General features: G+C 29.7%; 1 protein-coding gene across 1 annotated transcript in view; it reads left to right on the forward strand.

Annotated features, from left to right (window-relative positions):
• Positions 1-301: 301 nt before the first annotated feature.
• LOC110026004 (DNA primase small subunit) overlaps positions 302-6,329 on the forward strand; it is a 28,088-nt gene continuing 22,060 nt past the window's right edge. Inside the window, exon 1 of the mRNA XM_020726742.1 lies at positions 302-465. The gene's annotated coding sequence lies outside the window, so the exon portion shown is untranslated. The remainder of the gene's footprint in view (positions 466-6,329) is intronic.

A 6,329-nucleotide genomic window follows, 5' to 3' on the forward strand; every position in this document is an offset into this window, starting at 1 on the left:
GCACATGTTTCTCTGGTGTGTTGTGTAAACTGACGAACAATACAAAACCTAACGTCCTAAAAATATTCAACACATGTAAAATTTGATATTTATATTTTTAGCACTTGTGCTGTAAACTTATTCATAGAAGATTTATTTGACTTTTAGAGTTAATGTTAAAAATTTATGTGCTATGAACGTAAATATTAAAGTTTAAATCTTAGATACGTAAATTTACCTAAAAATATTTGTTTCCCGCCTAAAATGTTCCCATGTCCTTTTTTTATTATTATTATTTATAAAAATCGAAGCGCACTTGGTTCTAAACTTCATTATAAGCCCCATCCTTCTCCGCCCTCTGCTCCAGGAAACCCTCGTTCCCACAACAGAAGTCCCGGCGGGAGTTTACCGGCAAAGCATCCACGGGAACGGGAGTGCGGTGCTAGAAGGCTAAGTACGCTGGTTGGAGCTAGAGAGCCGCTGTAGGTAATGACCCTCGTCTTGCTTCCCCTCTCTGTTTAATTTATGAAATTTAGCCTGACCTGCACGAGAGATGATCTAAGCTTCCCTCTCAGTCTTGATCTTGATGCTCCCCATCTTACAGGTTGAGGCCTCCCTTTTATGGCATCAACTATGCTTAACCTGCCAATCTTGTTTGAATGCGACTCTCCAGCTTTGATTCTCGACTGTCCGATATTGAGTTTCAAACAATGTTAATAGGTGTTCAGGGTCTAGGATCTTGCAATCAAATTGCGTTGATGCCTCTTCTATCTAACCGTAAACCATTTAGTAATGGCTTCGAGGCAATTACAAATATCATAGGAAACTGGTGGTGGCCACACATCCCACCAAATTACCATCTATTACGTTTATACATATTCATTTGCATACAAGTTGTCTGTTACAACTCAACATTATGTATACATGTACACTTTCAGCTCTATTTTTGATATGATAAAATTTCGTTCCCTGTTTCTTTCCATTTATTCTTCTTGGGTCGTTTTTTTGGTGATAGAGGCTGTGAAACTTTGTTGAAGCAGTCTGTTGACCTACATATTACACAATCAAGGGAGATAAGTATATTTATAAGCCAAATTAATACAGAGATATTGACGAGATATATTTCTAGTATGATACACTTAGATTGGGTTAAAATTGCTTCGATCTCTGTCGAAAGTATCAAAATGTCGCACGACTGAGAGATTGATCGAGAGAGCACTTCATGATCATCAAAATTACCTTGGGAAGCTCAACAAAAAAAGTACAATGGAAAGATGGGGCTTGAATGTGATGTCATACAAATCGAGAACCAAGTGGCTTGATTGACAATAAACTCACTCAGATGATGGTCGATTGTTAAATGAACGACATTGCCATGTCTGGGACATCGAGATTGTCTAAAGGAAGACCTCCTATAATTGAAAGAAAGAAGCGAGGTGAAAATGATGCAATTCAAAGGTAATAAGTTGCAATTTTACATGAACTTATCGTGACTGTCAACAAAGTTACTTGAATGGCGTCCGATTGCAAGCTGATCACGCGAGTGCGTTCAGAACATTGGATGGTAAAAATAATATTGTGAATTCACAATATGAAAATAATAAATAAATTCAACAAAATTAAACAAGTAAAAATATAAGTAATGATATTGAAATAACCTGGGAGAGAGGTGTGTTGATGACGCTATCCTTAGAGTTGATCGAGCCTCGGGTCTATCAATTTGCTGCTCTCTCTTCTTTTTAAGAGATACAAACTGCCCCTTATTTTGATTGCGTGTGCATAACGACTAATCAAAAAAACTTCAAACTAATCTCTTCTCTTGTTGCCCAAAAAAAGAATGAATGTTTATGGAGAAAGTAAGAGATAAATAAAAAAATTTCATACTCTTTCAAGCTCACATTCTCATCTATTTATAATTAAAAGATAGACAAAATAATAAATAATATTTATGAATTATAGCTATTAGGAGGCGAAAAAGGTAAAAAATCAATATTCTCATTTTTGGACAACTTTTATCGTGCATTTAGGAAAGTACCTTTCGGGTTTGAATTTTCATTTAGTATAACCAAAAGCTCACGATATCAAATATCATAGCCAACCAAAGTTTTGAACTAAATATATTAATTATTTTATCAATTGATACACACATGATACAAGACATACTACAATTTCTATTCAAGGGCTTGCTTTAAAGGTCATGGGTTTTCATCTCAATTCATGTGTTTTAGAGTTTTGATAAGATCTCTTTGAAATGACCTTTTACTGCAACACTTATATAGGTGGAATCTTTAAGGTGCACTGTAATTATAATATCTCATAAAATTTTATCTTTGAACTTATTAGGAGTTATAACTCAACATTCTTATCAATTAAGTTTAGCACGGTTTATATGTATGTTGGATGCCGATTGAAATATTTAGAAATGTGCTATTATCAGCCATTTGATCAACTTAGTTTGTAACACATTGAACCTTCTATCATAAGTTGTCTAATATGAAGTTTTGGTTTCCACTATGATGATTATTTTAGTCTCATCCTCTCTATTGCCCTCAATATAAAATCTCTTACAAGCCCTTTCGCAAATGGATCTGCAATATTTTTCTCAATGGATCTGCAATTTTTTTCTCAAAAAAAAAAAAAAAAAAAAAAGATAATTAACAACACATCTTTTATATAATTTATATCAAGAGTCATGCCTTATTCTCTTGTGACATTTTTTTATTATTGCATTCAACTCTTTATGGTTTTGCTATAGTTGCTTGATTGTCATAATTTAATAAAATAACATGTACATGTTTTTGAATATAAAGTAACAAATTAATAAACATTTTAGCTACAACATGTAAATACATAACCACTAGTGACTTTAGCATAATCATTGTTGACAATCCAACTAAGGTAGCAACACAATATTATTATAATACTATAAGAAACCATTATAATGATTACAATAGTTTATTTTGCCTTTTAAATATTTAAAAATCATTTTAAAACACATTCTAATGAGTTTCACTTGGGTTACTAGTATATCTACTCAATTTTCCTACAACATAAACAATATCAGGTCAAGAATAATTTGCTAGATGCATAAACAACTAATTAATTGATAATATTTTAAATGTGATGCACTATCATCCAAATTCTTAATAAGATATAAGTTAGAGTTGTATGGAGTGCCTAAGGGGTTTACATTTTAATAAATAAATTTTATAAGAAGTTTATGCATATAATGTGATTGTGAAATTGATTTTTTTTTCTTTGCATTTCTATTAATTTTTACACCTATTATTACATTAATTTCACCTAAATCCTTCATATCAAATTGGGTTGATAAAAATTTATTAATATCATTTATAATATCTAGATTTGTGAAAAAATAAAATATCATCAACATAAAAACATAAAATAACATAATCATTATCAACAATAAAAAAATCACATGATAATACTATTTTATTAAAAAAATTATATCGTTGTTTAAGAGCTTGTTTTGTTCCATACAAAGACTTTACTAATTTACAAACTTTCTTTCTTGACTCCATATAAATTTGTTCATCTAAATCACCATTTAGAAATGCAATTGTTAAATCCATTTAATGTATAATGAGATTATATGTTGAGGATAAAGCTAAAAGTAGATGTATTATTGAACATAAGAATAAACATCAAATAATTAACACCACTTTTTTGTGTATATCTTTTAATTACTAATATTGCTTTATATGTATCTATAGATCCATCTAATTTTCTTTTCTTTTTTGAAAATCTATTTGCATACATTAGTTTTATAACTAGGAGGTAAATCACAAAATATCCAAGTCTTATTTGATAAAAAGAAATTCATTTCATATTTTGACAATCTCCTTCCAAAAAGAAGTATTTATAAAATTCATAGCTTTATCGTATATGATAGGTTTATTTTCTAAAATAAATGTCTCAATTAAAAGAGAATAAAAATTATCACCCAAAAATTTATCTCTTCTAGTTCTTTGGCTTTTTCCTAATATTTTCAATATTTTGATTAATATTAGCATCATTAGTTATTATAAATTTTTCTTTTGAATATTCTTTTTGAATAATAAATTTTGCAATTTAATTTTTCATGGGAAATATATCTTTAAGAAATGTAACATCTTTAGATTCCATGATCACATTGTTAGAAATATCACCAATATCTGAGTTAATGATAAGAAATTTATAAGTATGACTATTAAGAGAATATCCGATAAATACACCATTTACACTTTTAGATTATAATTTTCTCTTCTTTTATATTATGGAATTGATATTTTAGCTAAACAACCCCAAACTCTTACATGCTTTAAATTGGGTTTTCTATTTTTCAAAATTCATAAGGTGTTTTATTTAGATCCTATAAGCCCTCCAATTTAAGATAAAACAAGATGTTAAGAAGGCTCCACCCCATAGATTATTTGTTAAATTTGAAGACATTAACATTGTCTTTATCATATCAATTGATTTTCTGTTTTTTAGTTTGGCTATTCCATTAGATTGAGGTGAATATGGAGGAGTAATTTGATGTTTGATATTATTTTCTTCATAAAAATTATTAAATAAAAGTGAAATATATTATTTCTATTATATGATTTTAAAATCTTAATTTTCCTATTTAATTGATTTCCTAATTTTAATTTATAATTCTTAAACATATATAAAACTTCCTTTTTATTTTTTGATTAAATAGACATGGCAAAATTTTGAAAAATCACCAATAAATGTAATATAATATTTTTTTATCACTTCTATTCAAGGTTTTATTTTAATCACAAACATCATTATGAATAAGAACTAATAAATCATTTTGCTTAACGAGAATAGATTTAAATGATTTCCTCCTTTGTTTTGCTTGCGACAAATTTCATACTTTACATCTTTATTTATATCATTTTTAAATATTAAATTGGTATGCCTCATTATTCTAATTATTTTATAGTTTACATATCCTAATCATTGATGTCAAATATTAAAAAAATAACTAAGGAAATACAAGAGACTACCCATGAGATTTTATTATTAGATAATAATAAATTTAACTTAGTTAAACTATTACATAAAACATCTTATTTTGACAAATGATCCACTTTCGGTCATATTAACATTATTATTATTAATTATAACACAGATTTGGCTACTGAAGACACTCATGATATGGAATCTTATGCTCAAATGATTGTCATGCAAATTTAAATACAAATTAAAAATAAAACAATAATAATAAAATAATAAATATATACGAAAACTCTCATTCACTTATAGGGCTGTAAATGAGCTCGTTCGATATCGACTCGTGTTCGAAATCGGCTCGTGTTTGAAATGGTTCGTGAAGGGTGTGTTCGTGTTATGCTCGAGTAATATTTTCGTGCTCGAGTTTGGCTCGAGTTCGGCTCGAAATTGGAGGAATTGGAAGAGTAAGATGTATCAGAAGAAGAAGAAGAGGAAGAGGAAGAGGAAGAGCAAACCCTAAGCCCTTGCCACCGAAACCCTTTCGTGATTTTGAGTGGGGAAGGAGATGACTCAGAAAATGAGGATAGCAACAAACACAAACGACAAACCCTAAGCTCTAGCGGCCGAACGCCTTTCACGATTTTGAGAAGGAGAAGAGTCGGAACTCAGAAGAGGGAGATGCTTATTTATTATATTATATTAATCGCCGAACCCGAGAACATTCGAGAGGGAGGTTGGGGCTTAGGAGTTAGGGTTTTTTTAGTTTTATACTTATATATTATGTTATATTAATTATATAATTGATATTATATAAATAATATTTATTAATAATTTGTTATATATTATAGTTTATAGGATTTAATTTTTTAAAATTTGATAAATTTTATATTTTAAAATTTTAATTAATTACAATTTATAATATTTAATTTTATGAATATGTATTATATGTGTGTGTATATTTATTTATTTATTTCTTTTTGAGCAAATTCGAGCCGAACACGAGGGAACAAATGTTTGTTCGTGTTCTACTCGTTTATATTTCGAGCTTAAAAGTTTGTTCATGTTCGACTCATTAAACTTAACGAACGAGCCGAACAGGAGCTGCTCGCGCTAGCCAAATTGACGAAAAATTATTCGGTCCGACCACCGCATGTTCTCTGCATGCGGTAGCAAATGACAAATTAACACGTGTAATGGTGGGCCCTCATTGAAGAGAAATAAGCAGAATGCGTGACCCGACCCGAACTCCGCCCAATAACCGGAAAAAACGTATATTTGTGCTTATGGAATCCCGCCAAATCTAGCATTTGGACATTTTCGATCCCGCCAAAGAATATTAGTGTCTTATGGATGTAGATTTTTTTTTATTTTCTCGTCTGTTAGTA

Source organism: Phalaenopsis equestris, unplaced genomic scaffold (genome assembly GCF_001263595.1).
Source record: "Phalaenopsis equestris unplaced genomic scaffold, ASM126359v1 Scaffold000347, whole genome shotgun sequence".
Taxonomy (NCBI): Eukaryota; Viridiplantae; Streptophyta; class Magnoliopsida; order Asparagales; family Orchidaceae; genus Phalaenopsis; species Phalaenopsis equestris.